The sequence below is a fragment of the Podarcis cretensis genome (genome assembly GCF_951804945.1).
Source record: "Podarcis cretensis genome assembly, chromosome: 14".
Classification (NCBI taxonomy): domain Eukaryota; kingdom Metazoa; phylum Chordata; class Lepidosauria; order Squamata; family Lacertidae; genus Podarcis; species Podarcis cretensis.
Window position 1 is genome coordinate 4647668 of NC_137183.1, and position 17694 is coordinate 4665361.

A 17694-nucleotide genomic window follows, 5' to 3' on the forward strand; every position below is an offset into this window, starting at 1 on the left:
GGGGTAAAGCAGCTTCCAGTGGTTCTAAATCTGTTGAGTAAAATTATACAAGGCCACTTCCGAAGATGCCAGCCCCATGTTGAGTAACCTCTACCTATCCATAACATGTAGAACATTAGGACACCATGCATTGCCACACTCCCCATGGTTGGCTGAGGCAGAAGGAAATGCTCTGAGTGATGATGTTGGGACACAGATCACGTTCTCAAACAGGGCCAGCCCTATCATTAGGTAGAGTGGAACAGATGCTTCAGGCAGCAGTTCCCCACCACCACCACCATTCTCCCCATCCTGGAGATCCCTAGCTTTCTCTGCACTTGCTCTCAGGTATGGTGCAGTATGTTTTCCCATGACCAAATTCAGCTGTCCATGGATTTTCCTTTTGGGGAGGTGGGGACCATCTTTGTCTCCAGCAGAAAATGTCTCCGGCTGGCCCTGTTCTCAAGCACCAGCCAGTTATTCTGCAGAAAACGCAGGGTACTGTTTGGGGCACTTGGGAGGGCCTTGTCTTTTTCACCCTGCATTAAAACAGGAAATTGACCCTCATCTCCCTTTATTTGCAGCAGTTCCCGGCGAAATATTATTTCCACAACCGCCTTTAAAGCATTCAAGGGAAAGGTTATGCCAAATTTGGAGTGGGTGGGGGATGACTGTTTTAAAAGGGTGTTGGGCAAGGTATTGATTTATTTGGTTCAATCTGCCAAGGGGCAAAGAATCCTCCACAAATCTGCAGCCAGCCTGACTGATGTTACTTTGGGGACTGGTGCTAATGAGTCAGGCAGGGGCCGGGGCTGCTGTTTTGCAAGTTTGCAGCGATTGAAGCACTCAGAGGAGCAAAGTGAAGTGCAGAGCTGAGCTCTATGCCTACTGATCTGTCCCAACACCCTTTTATGTCTCTACTTAGAAGGCCTCTCCAGCTGAGGACTTTCAAGGGTAATTTGGAATTTCTCGTACACGTCAAGAAGTTCTGACAAAGTGTGGGACTCTCATCTCCAAGAGATGCAGCTTGATGGATGTTTTTTGTAATTAGCATATTGCTTTCCATTTTGTTTGACTTTATTGCATCCACTTCAAATGGGCATTGAATTTAATTGCTCTCTCGGAGCTCAGGAGGTGGCCCCCTTTTGCAGTGTTGCAATTTGAAGGGAGTAGATCTTTGTGGGGGAGTCTTCTTTTTAAAAAAGGGGGGATGTATATTTGTTAAGGTGTGAAATAACAAATCTAGCTTAAAATGATAGTATGACATAACTCTGATTCCTTAAGTTCTCTGACCAACAAATGCATTACAGTCATGGATGGGTTGTGGAAAGGCCACAGGCTGCTCAGTTGGAGAGAAGATTCCCAGTTCAATCTCCAGAAGCATCTCCAGTTAAAAAGACATTCTCTGCCTGAGAGCCTTTCCCAGTGGAGGGATGTCAGAAAGGATGGAGTCCCGTAGGGATCAGTACTGTGCATTTTAACTTGTTTGTAAATTATCTAGAGTGAGGGGTGAGCAGTGAGGTGGCCCAGTTTACTGATGGTCCTAAATTGTTCAAGTCATTAAAACAAAAAGTGACTGTGAAGAGTTACAAAAGGACTTGTCCAAACTGGGCAGTAAAATGGCAAGCACAATTCAATTTAAACAAGTGTAAAGGGATGCATGTTGGGACAAAATAATATTAATTTCACATATGTATATGCTCATGATGTCTGAATGAGTCCTTTGGGTCGTAGTAGATAGATCAATGAAGGCATCAACCCAGTGTGCAGCAGCTATGAAAAAGGCAAATTCCATGCTAGGAATCATTAGGAAAGGAACAGAAAATTAAGCTGCTGATCATATTGGCCTGCAGCACCAATCTTAACTTCAACTTCTGCCTGAGTCTTTTTATCCTTCTCAGTTTTTGCATTTGGACCTTATTCTGGATTGCTTATGATTACATCTCACTCCAGGTGTCTGCCTAGAGTGCTGTTAAAATCCTGAGGTGTTGGTTGTTACAATCCCTATTCCCAAAAAACTGTCAGTTTTGAAAATATATCTTTTTAATTAGCGGGCTCCTAGACTTTCCAGGTTGCTTAATATAAGCCTTTTAAAAACACTTTGGTATTGGCTATTAAATTTGGTATCTTAGGCGGTTTATCAACATATATATATACAGCAGGGATGAGGAATCTGTGGCTCTCCAAATGCTTTTGGATTCCAACCTTCTTCATCCCTGACCATTGACCATGCTGGCTGTGGCTGATGGAAGCTGGAGTCCATCAGTCTCTGGCAGAGGGCACTGCGTGTACACTGTGTACACTGTGATTCTATGCATGCTTACTTAGAGGTAAGGTCCACAGTGTTCAGTGAGAGTTACTTCAAACAAATAATGGCTAGGATTGCAGCCATAGGCTGGGCAAGCCCAAAACAAGTTTAGTCCCTTGTGCAGTCAATAAATTAATTACCACAGGGCACAATTCATAGAAAAGCTCTTCAGTGGCTGGAGCTGCCTGGAGCAGGTCCTGTGCCCTCTAGATATGATTGGACTCCAACTCCCATCAGCCCTGACCAGCATGGCCAATGGTCAGGGATGTTGGGAGCTGGAGTCCAGCCACAGCAGGAGCACTGCAGGGTCCCAGCTGCAGTTTCTGAGGATGAGTGACTCCACTCAACCAGGCTGAGCACTGGCTTTTCCAGATGGGAAGGGCCGTCAAGACTTTGCATGGAAAATGACAGTCTTTCCTGAGTCTCTGGTTCTGACTTTTTCTACTACTGTTTCCTGGCTCTTGGCTTCCTCTCATCAGCCGCCTCCAGCTCAGTTATGAGTACTTTGCAGAAGTGCTATGAACAAAATTAAGAGCCAGTACACAAGGTCTGAGATCAGATCAAAAGGCCACATAATATGGGGATCAACAAGCTGCTGTCCATAGAGGGAGTGACCACTCTCATTCCTTTGAACTCTCAGTGCCTCAGTTGCCTCAGTTCTCCAGTACCCTCTTGGAGGAAGAGAAAAAAGAGGAGCTGGCTTTTCTTCAGGCTTTCTTTAAATATGTTCTGTCTGTTGTCATGCAGTTTTTGGAGAAGCTTTAAAGAGAGAGAAGATCAATGGAAGATTTTAAAAAGGCAGAAGTTCACCTCATCTGAAGGTGAAGTGGAATCCGGGCAGGAATCCAAATATATTTAATAAAATCAGTGACTACCACTCAAGCTCATTAGCATGTCTGCAGCAAAGAGAATTGTGAAAACTCAGGACATGTTTGGTGGAAGGGAGTTTTAATTTAATTTAATTTAGATATATCATCCTATTGCAAATGTTCAGGGCACTTTGAAATAAAATGAAAAATCCAAATGTCAGTCCCTTGATCCAGCTAGGCTGTAAGCCTACAGGATACCAAGCAGGCTGGCCTTCAACAGGAATGGTTGTCCAGCAACAGAGGTACATAATCCAGGCAATACGCTTAGGCTTTTCAGGACCACAGATAGCTCCCTGATAATACAGATTCTTATCTGAGTGAATCTCAAGCAGGCTTCCTAAACCTTGTGTCCCTCAGGTGTTTTGGATCACATCTCCCTCTCAGGAATGCTGGGAGTTATAGTCCAAAACATATAGATGGCTCCAGATGTTGGGGAAGACGAGTGTAACTGAGCTCTTATAGCAGGGTTATCCAACGTGGCACCCTCTGATGTTGTTAGATGACAGCTCCCAGCACCCCACCCACTGGTCATGTTAGGTGGGGGCTGATGATCACTGGAGCCCAACAACATTGGCTACCTCTGCCTAATGGAATGTGCAAATCAGAATGCTTTTCACTCATGCTAATTTAAAATAGTTCTATACCTCCCATTTTTCAGCTGGAAGGACAAACAGATATTTGTTCGCACCAGCCACTAATTCATTGCAATTTATATACAAAAGTTCAAGCTTAACCTTAATAGATAGCATTGCCAAAATGAATGATAGGCACCCACCATTGCAATTTAGGTACATAGATAATAAACACATATGAGCCGATAAAATTACCAAACTAATACACACACACACAAACACACACACACACACACACCTGAATTAAAACTGAAAGCATTCCTCTTTTGTGACACCCCCACCCCCACCAAGCTCCCTCATTGCAACTATGAGATGACTTGCTCAAAATATTTGCCAGGCCCTCCCACAGTTGCAAGGTTTTACCTGCGGAGCCAATTAAGAAAATGCATTTTTTTTCAACAGAATGAGGGGAGGGTAGTGCAAGAAGAGCACTGTATTTCCAATTTTAATCCAGAAAAAAAAGAACAGTGCTCCAGACATCAAAGTTTAGAGAATGCTCCTCCAGCTCTGAGAAGAGGGAGCTGTGGGGTGGCACTAGAGAGGATAGGGCAGCACTCTAGTCAGGCTGGATTTCCTCTGTGAGCTAAGATGTGGATTCCTAGAATATTTCATTTCTGTTGGAAACACTGAACCAACAAGAACTCCACCTGGCCTCTGGCCTCCTCTGCTGGTCCCATCACCTCCAAAGCTGTTTACCTTTCTGCACCTTGCCTACTTTCTTCACCTCCAGCTCCCAGACTACACCACAAACCGTCTGTCATGTTCCCCACTCAGTCCAAACAGGTTTGCCTTTCCTTTGGCAGGTAGCTCATTTTCAACCTCTTCAAGCAACCTTCTTCCATTCAGACCATTTCTGCCATCCACCAAGCCCCTCCCCCCCCCGCCTCTCCTGCCTCAGATCCAGACAGAATGTGGCACATTGTGCAGCAGCACTTGGGAAGTAGAGCTCTGCCTTCCCCAACCAGGTGCCTTCCAGATGTCTTGGACTACAGCTCCCAGCAGCCCAGTTGGCACAGCCATGCTGTGGGAGTTGTAGTCCAAAGACATCTGGGGGGCACCAGGCTGCAGACGGCTGACTCAGAGTGTTTTATTACTTTCTTTTTTACTTTCCTTTTATCTTAAAAAAAGAAGAAGTTTGGTTGTTTTACATATTGGCACATGCAAAGTGGCACGTGATTTCCTTGCAGGCAAGGGTTGATGCCCTCCAGACCCACATGAAGGGTGACTTCCATGCCAAGCACAGCCCACCAGTCATTGTGTTATTATTTATTGCATTTATATCCCTCCTTTTTTCTCAAGGTGGCATACATGGTTCTTTTTCCCCCTCCTCATTTAATCCCCACATCAACTCTGTGAGGTAGTCTAGGCTGGGAGGCAGTGACTGGCCCAAGGCCACCCAGTGAGCTACATGGCGATCTGAAGCCTGGTGTCTCAGATCCTAATATGACACTCTAACCACTACACCACCACTGCTAACAGGCAATCCCTCTGCTTTTCCAGTAAGGGACAGGGTGATACAACACGTGCCCTTGGCAAATAAACTCTGAAATTTGCAGGGAGAGCAGATGGGCCTTTCAGCTTTCCCGTACCCATCCACTGACCTCCTCACCAATTGCTCCATAGGGCTGGGGGGTCAGGGTTCAAGTCTCCACTCAGCTATAAAGCTCACCAGGTGACCTTGCACTAGTCACTTTCTTTTAGCCTATAATACCTCACAGGGCTGTGCTGAGGATGAAATGGGGAGCGAGAGAATCTTGAACCCTGAGCTCCAAGGCGGAAAGGATGGTTGTACATATAGTAAATTAAGTCTGCTTTCTGAGCTTGACTGGAGGAAGGGGATAGCCTTAAGGCAAGCAGGGGGAATCCAAGGGTGGCTGAAAGGTTAAGCATCCTCCTCTGCTTAACAGTTCTCCCCTGAAAATGGGCTACCAACAGTAGAGCTGTGAGTAAATGATGGTATCAGGAAGCCAAAGCCCCTGAAAGGCAGAGCCAACTCATTTCCAGTTTTGCCCCCACCCACTGCTGAATTGTACAAGGGCAGCACTGAGACTGAAGAGGCGGGAGCTGAGAGGTGTTGTCATCCCCTGGACTGCATGTAAGTAAGCAGGCAGATGGGGGGGGGGGCTGGCTGAAGATTTACTGAGCTTTGAGGGGCAGTATCCCATTTACCCCAAGGCTGGAAAGCCAAAGGCACCTTGCAGATGCAGGGGACTCTTGCAGTAGTTCTTGTGTAAGGTAGGAGAGCTACTCCCTGGTAGGAGTGGGGAAACTTTTTTGACTTGAGAGCCACATCCTTTCTTGGCCGACCTCCCCCCCCCCCCTGCACCCCCGGAGCCATATTCTGAGAGTGGGCATGGAGAAGACAAAAGTGGGTGCGACCAATGCAAAATAACACAGTACACACACACACACCCCACAACACACACTCATAGCTGTAACCTCACACATGTAAGAGTCTGCCTGTTAATTTTTAAGCTAAATAACACATGAAAAATATGCTTTAAGTCACCTGCGCTTTCTCCTCCAAGGGAACTTACACTCCATAATGCTGTCTCTGGAACTTCTCACTGCTCAGGAGAGTGGGGAGCAGCAAACAGTACCAAAAATGCTTTTCTTTCAAGATATAAAACGTGTATCTGTTTGTGTACTGATGGGAGGGTGGTACTCTGATACATCCAGCCCCTTGCCCAACTTTGCTGTGCAGAATGTAGGAAGTTTCTTTATCCTGGGTCAGACCATTGGTCCATCCAGTAGCCCAGGACTGACACTGACTGACAGAGGCTCTCCAGGTTCTTTCCTTTCCCCACCTAGAGATTGAGCCTGGGACCTTCTGAGTGCAGCGCAGATGTTCTGCAACTGAGCCTCTTGCCCACCATTTCTTACAGGGAAAAGCTGGAAAAGGCCTGGGATTGGGGTAGATTTCATTTAGATCCAATCACCTAAGCAACTTGCAGAAGGTTAATTGATATGCTGAAGATATCGTTCCCACCTCATCTTCAAGGTTATTGACTGCTTGCCAAACCTCAGTGATGTGAAAGGAATCAGGAACCATCTCTATTGATAACAGACTGTTCTCAACAGATGGCAAAATAAATCAAAAGCACCCTAGTGAAATGTCACAGCTTTTACAAAGGAAGATGCTGGGGAAATATTATCCACGTCCAATCTGATAGTGTATAATCCCAGCTGAAGTTGAAGAGACTTAAGAAAGTCTGTGGGTTTTACAGTTATTACAAGATCGAGGGTGCGCTGTGCATGGTGTTCACCAGCACTTCACTGTGGAAAACAGAAACAGGCTCTTAACATATGTACTCTCGTTCTAGCCCATTCATAGTAGCCCCTCTCACCATTACTGAATTGCTGAAGACCCTCCTCTGCTGTACATAGAACTGTTCTGCAAGAGCTTACACTCTACTGATTTAAAGGTTGAGGTGGTGTTTGTTCTTTGAAATAAATATACATTAGCAAAAGCACATAATTACGAATGCAGGAATATTAGAAGAGCCAGTGGATCAGGCCAGTGGCTCATCTAGTCCAATATCCTGTTCTCAGAGTAGTCAACAAGATGCCTCCGAGAAGCCTGAAAGCAGAACCTCAGTGAAACCACCCTCTCCCCACTTGTGAGTTTCAGGAACTGGTATACAGAGGTATTGACATGAATTTGTTTAATTCTCATTTCATAGAATTGTAGAGTTGGAAGAGACCCCAAGGTCCCTTGCAATGCAGGAACCAAAGCTAAAGAATCCATAACAGATGACCATCCAGCCTGTTTAAAAACCTGCAATGAAGAAGACTCCACCACCTCCTGAGGGAGTCCATTCCACTGTTGAACAGCCCTCTCAAAGCCATCAAAATTGTAGCCATTGCTACATCTTGTGGGGAGTGAACGCCACAGTTTAGCTCTGTGTTGTGTGAAGAACTTCCTTTTGTCTGCCTTGAATCTTCCAACATTCAGCTTCAAGGATTTGCCCTGAGTTATATTCTCCACACCATGCATAGATTTATAGGCCTCTATCATATTCCCTGCTCACACACCCTTTTCTTAACTAAAAACCCACGAATATTGCAAGCTTTCCTCACAGGGGAGTTCAACACCTTGATTATTTTGGTTGCCCTTTCCTGAATCTTTTCCACTTCTACAACATCCTTTTTGAGCAATGGCAACCAGAAATGGACAAACTGTTTATACGTTTCAGTTGTGATGGATGTATTGATGGTTACTGTGGTTTTTAATGTTAGGTGATGAGTCTTCCCCGGTTTGTTTCACTTCCCCACTTTCTCTATTTTTCCTTTCTTTTTCCTTTTGTTAAAAATGAAAATAAAAATAAGCAAGTTCTTTTGGAAAGTTCTAGTGTTGCTGGTGGATAATTTTAAATTCTGATCATCACTACAAAGTGGTCACTGCTACAACTCAGTATCCAGTATGATAGTAAAAATGAACCACCCAAAACAACACAAATTCCTAATTCAGAGGGTGTGCCTACACCTTGCTGTAGTGGAATACAGTTTTTCACTGCTGCGACTCACCTTAAAGAATTGTGAGGACTTTAGTTTGCATGGAGGACTAAGGTTATCCCCTAGCTTTGCACTTTCCCCTGCCCCACCACAAAACTACAATTCCCTGCCTTCCTTGGAAAGAAAGAGCATTGCTTCAATTAGTTTAAGTCTGCAGCACAGATATACCCAGAGTCTGTTAATCCTCTTCCAAGAAACAAAGCTAGCAAGGTGAAGCAAATTAATGAAGGTGCCAGGAGACAATTCTCCATAGCTGAGGGTTGAGGGCAAAAGCTTTTGGGTAATGCTAGCAACAGCAACCTGCTTTCCACATGATAGCTTTTCCATTCTGGAAGGCATGCTCTATACCACATGAACAGCAGCAAAGGACCCTCTGCCGGGCTAATGACTCATTAGCTGTTCTCACTAAAGGCTTTGCATTGATCTTGGACCTCCAAGGCACCTCAGACTGAAAGCTTATACCTTGGTTTACGGACGCATTGCGAGTTGAACATTTTGGCTCCCGAATGCCACAAACCAGGAAGTGATTGTTCCGGTTTGCGAACTATTTTTGGAAGGCGAACATACAACTTTATAGGAGTAAGTTGGAGGCTCCATCCCTTTCCTGGCTCTCAGCTAGGCCCTCACACCACCAGCAGTTCTGAAGTTCCTTTCCAGGGCAGGGATGTGGCCCAGGGCAGGGATGGTGTTGATGGCAGCCAGCCAGGAACCAGGCAAGTGGTATGGAAACCTCTGGTCGTAAGACAGGGATGTCTGGATTTGATAGCTCACTCAGAGTCACTGGTTGAGCATAAATCTTCTGGGTGGGTGTGTCTGCTCCTCCTTCAAGGAGACCCCAGGTACCAGGTCTGAACCCTGACAGCGTCTTTACTGGTGGGGGCACCCATCCCCTCAGCGATCCATCATCCCTCCAACCTTTTAGGAGTAATTTCCAGTTCATAATTCAAGGAAATGAACAATAAAATGAAATGAAGAGCAGATCAATTTGTAAAAGGCCTGTACATGATCATGTTGGCACAACTGTAGCTTATGGAGGGGGGGCGGCAAGAGAAAGCCATTTCCCTCACTCTTAGTCTATTTTTAATTCCACTCTCTAAATGTATTGCGATTAGTAATGGCCCCCAGACCATTGTCTGCAAGCCTCCAAACCAAAAGAGGATTATCTAAGAATAACCCACAATGATAGTCTAGAGAAAGGCAGGGAGTTAGTAGGGGTGGGGTGGGGGCTCCAAGGCTGAACTGGCCCCAGTTTGGCTTTCAGCCTACAGCACCTCCAATTATTTTGCAGTGGCTTTTTAACCTCTAAACTATTTAGCGCTGTCACTCAGTAGCAGGAAACTAGTTCTAATTTAGTGATCCTGGCTGGGTGGAGAGGATGGAGTAGTGAAAAGGGAGCGGAGAACTATTCAGATAGATAATGAACCCACAGAGGGAGCCTGAACAAGCCAGGGATTTTGAGCAGATGGATTGATGCCAAGGCTCTATGGCTGCCTCTTTGACGGAGGAAAACCATGGTTGACCTGGGAAGCCAATGGGCAATGTACAAAGAGCTCTGCTAGGCTAGCACTCTGTGCCACCGTGGGCACCTGGATGCCTTTGAGAAGCCCATAGGCAAAGCCTGAAAGAACAGTCCTCCATGCTCACACCATTTGCCTCCCCAGCAACCAATATTCAGCAGCAAAAATGCATCTGAACATGGATGCTCCATATAGCTGCCCCCTCCTAAAGAGCACATCTATATGGGAAAGATGTGTGGGTCAGTGGTTAGAGAATCTTTGCTGCCTGCAGAAGAGATCCCAGGTTCAATCCCTTGCAGAATCATTTCTCAACCTTGGGTCTTCAGATGTTGTTCCACTACAACTCCCATCATCCCTAGCAAGCAGTACCAGTGCTCAATGATGATGGGAGCTGTGGTTCAAAAACATCTGGGGACAAACGTTAAGAAAGGGTGTCCTGCAGCATCTCCGAGTAGGGCTAGGAGAAACTCCCTGCCAGAAACCCTGGAGAGCATCTGCCAGTCAGTGTAGACAGTACTGAGCTATATAGATTGATGATCTGACTCAGTATAACTCAACAAGAACAATTCAAGGTGTAACAATGTGTTCCACTCACAAATTGCATTGTTAATGGTACTGCTGTTCTGTTAAATCAAGGGAGAAGACCAACTTTTTTCTCTCCTTTGACACAGCAAATAGCTAAATTAGGAGTTGGGGGGCCTCAGGCTTGCAGGTTTCATGACAGAGCTCTCTGGGTCACTTGTTTGTTATGGGGGTATCTAGACATTCCCTGTACTTGTCCTGTTAAAACCAGCCGTCAACCCTAAGTGAGCCATCCCTGCACCAGGATGGTTCCGATCTTGCCAATTTGGTGGTTCTGATAACACAGAATTAGAACCGTGGTTCTTTTTTGCAGTTTTCGAAATGAGGACCTGCACCCTTCAGGTTGACTGCAAATGCGTGATGTAAAGATGAGCAGTGGAAAATGGGGTGCAGACAGACGGTGCAAAGCCCTCAGTGAGACAGCCATGCAGCAGACCCCAAGGCAATTCCAGCATGGCAAAGGCAACTGCCTGGAGAGCCTGCCAAGGAGGCAGCTGTTGTTGCTGTTGCAGCTGCTGGAGAAACTCTGCAGGATGACATCCAAGACTTGAGAGCAGCATCTAGCAAAGGGAGAAGTGGAAAGGCTGGCTTGCCCCAGGAAGAAGCAGAAGTTAGTCATCATGACAAAATCCCACTCCAATAATGAGACTGAGCCATAACAACTCCTATTGTTTTTTGTTCAAGCGGAGCTGAAATTACACAAACGTATTTCAGCACTGTCAAAAACCTACAATCTTTTTGATAATTTTTCAAGCTCTCCTTTTCAAAAAGATTCAGCTCTCCATGTAAATTACCTGGAGTTGACTTCACTTGCCCTCATTGATGTCATCACATAACATTGCAATCTGATTTGTTGCACAGAACTGTGTCACCAACCTGTTTGCTGTGTGATCTCTGGCTTGGTGAGATCACCTGCACAAAAAACCCAGGGACCATAAGCCTTACTCACAGTTGCCATCAATGAGACCATCACATTACCAAATTAAATTGTTTTTCTCACCCAAAGCAATGGGTGAAGCTGTTTGAGGATGCTTTCAGAGAAAAGGCTGCAGAGACAAAGAAGATGTCTGATTATCTGTCCTCTGACTGTAGAGAGAACCCTTTGGATCTTAACAGCTACAGCACCAAAATATCTCTGGTCATCCCTGTTCATACAACCGTAGGATAGTGTTTCTGTGCCACTCCAAACAAATGCCAGCTGTACCCTGACTAAAGCTCTACCATCCTGGGCACAGCTGCTTTTCGCAGTGCTGACCTCCTGAACCAAGGATGCAACAGACTGGAAATGCCACGAGCGCTTTTTTAAAATGTATGCAGCGAATGGAGGCTTTAGATATGAATTAAATATGAGCGTCAGTTGTGGTGCTCTTGCAAGGGAGTTTGGAGAGTCAAATGCAATGTTCCATCTCTTCTCAGTCTTGCAGTTTCATGGAACAAATGTCCATATGCAAATGTCGCCAAGCGAGAAGGAGCAAAGTGCCCCTACTCAAGAAGGACACCCGTGGTCAGTAAATTGGCTTAGGTTATGTTTTACAGCTGTGGGTTTATGACTTCCAAGGAGAGCTACTAGGACCTTAAGAGGCTCAGAGCACAGGCCAATGGCACAATTTGCACCACACTATATTATGTTCATTTGCATATGTCCCTGACCATTAGGTCCAGTCACGGACAACTCTGGGGTTGCGGTGCTCATCTCGCTTTACTGGCCGAGGGAGCCGGCGTACAGCTTTCAGGTCATGTGGCCAGCATGACTAAGCCGCTTTTGGCAAACTAGAGCAGTGCACGGAAATACCATTTACCTTCCCGCAGAAGCAGTACCTATTTATCTACTTGCACTTTTTTGGGGTGCTTTCAAACTGCTAGGTTGGCAGGAGCAGGGACCGAGCAACGGGAGCTCACCCCGTCATAGGGATTCGAACCACCAACCTTCTGATTGGCAAGCCCTAGGCTCTGTAGTTTAGACCACAGCTCCACCCACGTCCTTTTGCATATATAGACTCACATTTATTTTTATTATTTATTACATTTATTAGTCACTTTTTAAACAGTGGCAACTCAAAGCAACTTATGAATGACTTACAGAAAAGTATAAATACATTAAGACCAGAGGACGTGCAGGGAATTACATTAAAACATCTCACCCACTCAGAAAGGCCATAAATAGTTAAAAAGCCTGGTTAAAAAGGAATGTTTTTGCCTGCCACCTGAAGATACATAACAACAGCACCAGCAAAGCCTCCTCAAAGAAAGCATTTCACAAATGGGGAGCCACCACTGAAAAGGCCTCTCATCTTGTCACCCTCCAGAGCTCCCATGGAGGACACACTTGAAGAAGGACCTTGGATGGTGATTGCAGGGTCCAGGTTGGGTCCTATGGAGAGAGGCAGTCCATTTTGGCCAACATTCAGAGGAAAAGCATCTTCTGTCAGAGCCTCAGACCAGGACTTATTGGAAGCAGACTCTTTGGGCCACTGCAGCTCTGAGGAGGAGATGGAGCCATGGCCTGGCTCACCCCATGTGAGTCCATGGGCACTGGAGTCTCCCTCTCCTCCCCTGAACCTCAGGTGGCTGGTCCACAGATGCCTCTGGGGATCCAGAAAACCTTGAGATGAGATCCCCACAGCAGTAAACCCCAGTACCCTGATGAAGCCAGGATGGCACTGGCCGGGAGGCAGCGCTCAGGAGGTGAAGCCTCCAGTCCATGAGTACTAGCCCTGCTGTAAAACTCAGCCAGTTGCTCCAGGACTTTGCTGAGGCAACTTGGTTCTTGGGTCTCAGCTGTGAGAGCATTGTTTGAAATTCTGAACCTTGTAGGAGTGAGTTCCATAGTTTAACTATGTGTTGCATGAACAAGTCCTTTCTTTTATCTGCCTTGAATCTTCCAAAATGCAACTTCATTGGAAATCCGTAAGTCTTAGTGTTATAAGAGAGAGAAACTTCTCTCTATCCACTTTCCCCATGCCATAGTTTTATAAACTTCTATTATGTCGCCTTTTGCTCACCTTTTCTCTAAACTAAAAAGTCCCAAATTCTGCAGCCTTTTCTCCTAGGGGCCTCACTCCATCACCTCCATCATGTGCCTGTCCTAATTGTGGCTTTAGGCAGAGGAATGCCTTGCAGCTTGTCACAGGAAACAGGGCAAACTCTGGATCAGCAGTCAATGTGAACCAAAGCACTCCATGAGGAAAACAATGTGCTTTCAATGTACAGTGTGAATGTGTCACAGGTGAGCATCCGAGTCTGGTCTGGGTAACTCTTGAATCTTCTTGTCATCCAGTTATGGTGGATTACATCCTGCACTGCATATAGAAAACCCAATGTCAGGAACTGGCTGGACAATGAGGAGTAGTGGGAGGTGCCAGCTGGGGAACCCCCCAGGGAAATTCCAGAGGAAGGAAGTTGGTGGGACACTGAGGAGAGGTCAGAATGGGAAGACTGGAAGGAGGTGCTGGATAGTGAAGGGACAACAGGGTTTAATGGGCAGGAGGAACCTATGACAGGGAGCAGTTCAGACTCCGATGCTGTGGCAGAGGGAGGGGGGTCAAGCAACTGGTGGAGAATCCCTGGAGTCTCCCTCTCCTGCTGTGACAAGATCCCCTCCAAGAATGTGCAGAGTAATGAGAAGAGCAGAGCAGAGGCCAGAGGTGCACAGATGCAGTTTGAGACTGCTTGGGAAATATTTGGGAGAGAAAGAGCCTTAGAAAGGGTGGAGGACAGGGACCTTCAGTCCTGGCAACTGCTCCATAGGGGAAGTGTTGTTCCCTATGGGGAAGTGTTGCTGAGTTGTATGCTGTTTCCTTGAATAAAGAGGTAACTTCACTGACAACTGACTCTCCTTCTTCATGCAGACCTGCATCTGACTCCAGCCCTGACACCCAGTAACACATAGGGAGGGCTGCAATCACACTGGTCCAAATGCATTGTAAACTGGGCCTGGGTCATTTGAGCATCAGGCGATCTCTATATATTTTCTTACATTGAATTTATACCCCATCTTTTTCTCCAATGTGCTTAAGGTTGCATTCATTGTTCAACCCCTCTTCCTCCATCAATCCCTACAATAACTCTGTAAGGTAGTTGAGGCTGAGATGCAGTGACTGGCCTAAAGGTCACCCAGTGAGCTTCATGGCCACGTGAGAGGATTTGAACCCTCATCTCTCCCAGGTCCTGGTCTTATGCTCTCACCACCATACTGCACTGGCAGTCTAAGCTGTCATCCCTTGATGGCATCAAGGAGTAGCAGTCCTCCACATTCCAGTTTTTTTTAGCAATTATAAAAGAAAATCAATGTACATCGACAGAAAGCATTATCTCCCCCCTCCCCTGCCGCCACTTTCCCAAGGGTGAAGACAGCGGCACAGAATGTGATGTGACACATTTATCACCTTCCTGTATTGATGGGTGAGGAATCAGATGACCTTCCCTTGACAGCATTTGCTAGGCAATAAAGAATGGGAGAAATGTCAGGTTTTTTATATGGCTCTTTGCCAGGTGGTTATGATAGGGGAAATGATCGTGTCCTTTCTCCATCCTCTATTAATAAATCTCAGGCAGAACATTAAGATAAGACCAAATTCCAGTTTGAGGCCAGAAAAGAGATATCTTGGGCTCAATCCAGGGAAAGCTGAGCACTCTCAAATTACACATTATGCCAGAGATTGGTGATTGATCTGCCACCAGTGAGTGTGTGTGTGTGTGTGTGTGTGTGTGTGTGTGTGTGTGTATATATATATATATATATATATATATATATATATATTTCCTTTCTGGGGCAAAAGCAGTGAGTTTCAGGTGGGGCATGCAAGTTTTATCAAGGGCAACACATCCAGAACCACCACTGATATTGGGGGTGAGTTGCTGCTCTCCTAGGCCAAGTTGACACCATGCCTTTAAAGCACTAGGTTACCAATTTAAACAGTCATGGTTTCTCCGAAGGTATTCTGGGAGCTATAGTTTGGTAAGGATGGTGAGAGTTGGTAGGAGACCCCATTCCCCCTCCCCCAGAGCTACAATTCTAGAATTCCCTGTGGAGAGCAATTGATTGTTAAACCACTCTGTGAATTGCAGCTCGGGGTGGGGAGATGGGGGGATGGGGGGATAGGGGTCTCCTAACTCTCAGCACCCTTAACAAACTACAGCTTCCAGAATTCTTTGGGGGAAGCCATGACTGTTTAAAGTGGTACTGAGTGCTTTTAATGTATCGTGTGAATGTGACCAGAGCCTGCATAGGAAGAACCGTAGACATTATAAGAACTTTATGAACTCCACTGTCATCCCAACACTGCTCTGAACAAACTGGCGGGTACTAGAGACGAGATCCCTCCACTCACGAGGCAGAGATCACACTGCTGAGAAACCAGGGGTGGACCTTGAAGCATGGCTACAGTTAACAGCAGCTCAGTTTGGCATTTTAACAAAGTATTCCCAAAGGTCCGAAAAACAAACAAACATAGGGATAGAATAGTCATTTGATTTATGGGGGGCAATCAGGACTGTATATGGTAAACAGGGGCTTATGTTCATCTTTCTCAAGACTGTTGCACACCTTGAATCTGCAAAGACCAGAAGCATCCAAGCAAAAATATTCATGACAAGTTTGTTTGTTACACCAGTGTGCCTTCACATGAAAACAACTTTATGCAAGATTTGCTTATGGAATTAAACCAGGATGGCACAGATATTGGTTCTTGGGGCCTTCTGTGGCTATTACTGGCAACCAGCTGCAGAGTTTGATGCAATAACTCTGGGAACATAAGGAAGCTGTTTTAGAAAGAGTCCGACCACTGATTTAGCTGACTCAGAATGGTCAATAGCAACTGGCAGCTGCCTTTTCCAGGGTCTCAAACAGAGCGGTTTTTCCCAGTTCTAGTTGGAGATGCCAGGGATTGAACCTGGCAACTTTCTGCATGCAAAGCAGGTGCTTTATCCCTCAACTACAGCCTTCCCCCTTCTATCAGGGAACTGCACAGCTGCTGAAAGGGGCAGGAAAAGGTCTCTTCCCAGATGAAGCGTGGTGGTCTTAGTTACCCACCTCTGCTTTTGTAGGAGACTTCTGAGCAACAACAAAGGGCCTTCAGATTTCAAACACAGTGTCTGGTAAAAGATTAAAATCCCAGCTACTCATTACGTGAGACAGATTCCAACCCAAATGGCATCTTGTTGTTCTGCAATGAAGCAAACCAAGCGGAACAAACCATGGTTAGAGGCAAGTTTCACTCCGCACAAGACAGTGGTTTGTGCTTGAAATTCTGCTTGTAGGCAGATGAATCTTATTAGCCAAGAATTAAGCTCCCCAAATTTCATACTGTAATTCACCTTGGGACTTGTTGTATGTGTCTTAAAAAGGATAATTATTATTGTTGACATTTTTATTGTTCCCTTCTACAATTTCCAGCTGAAGTTTGTTCTACCAGCATTTGTTATAGGATGCAAAGCACTTCAAAATTATTATCTGTAATCCTTACAACGACTCTATTAGGTAGAACAGTATTATTATCCCTCAACAGCAGAAGGTGGGACTGAGGCTGAAACCACTAGGGAGTTCACAGTTCAGGTGAGACTGGAACACAGAGTCATGCAACTTTGTTGCACAGCCTGGAGGAGGTCTCAGAATTAGCATCTGTCCATCAATTCCAGCTGGGGACTTAACAGTGGTCAGGAAAAGATGAATGTGCTCGTTTTTTCCAATGAACGAAAAAGGAAGCTAATAGGCCCCATTCATTGCATTCATTTCATATGCAAAAATAAAAAGCAATTCAAATAAATCAGTTCAATTTAAAAACAATTGTTTGTTTCTATTACTATTAAAATTGTACAGGTCGCAGAAAGGTTGTACAGGTCGCAGAAAGATTAGCACAGAGGCAAGGGACCTATGATTCTCCAGATTTTGTGGGATACCCAAAGTGGTGCAGTGGTAAATTTTTGAAGTGAAGGAGGTCATCGTGGTACCTCCAAGAGGAGTCCAGAAGCAGGCAGTTTTGTTGTTCTGTCGTCCCTCCCCCAAAGAGCTGCAGTCCATAACACAATACCCAATGCATTAGGATCAGCATAGCGGCAATCCTGTGTGAAGTTTCCTGGGACTCAGCTTCATTGTGTGGTGTAGTGGTTAAGAGCGGTAGACTCGTAATCTGGTGAACCGGGTTCGCTTCCCCGCTCCTCCACATGCAGCTGCTGGGTGACCTTGGGCCAGTCACACTTCTCTGAAGTCTCTCAGCCCCACTCACCTCATAGAGAGTTTGTTGTGGGGGAGGAAGGGAAAGGAGAATGTTAGCCGCTTTGAGACTCCTTCAGGT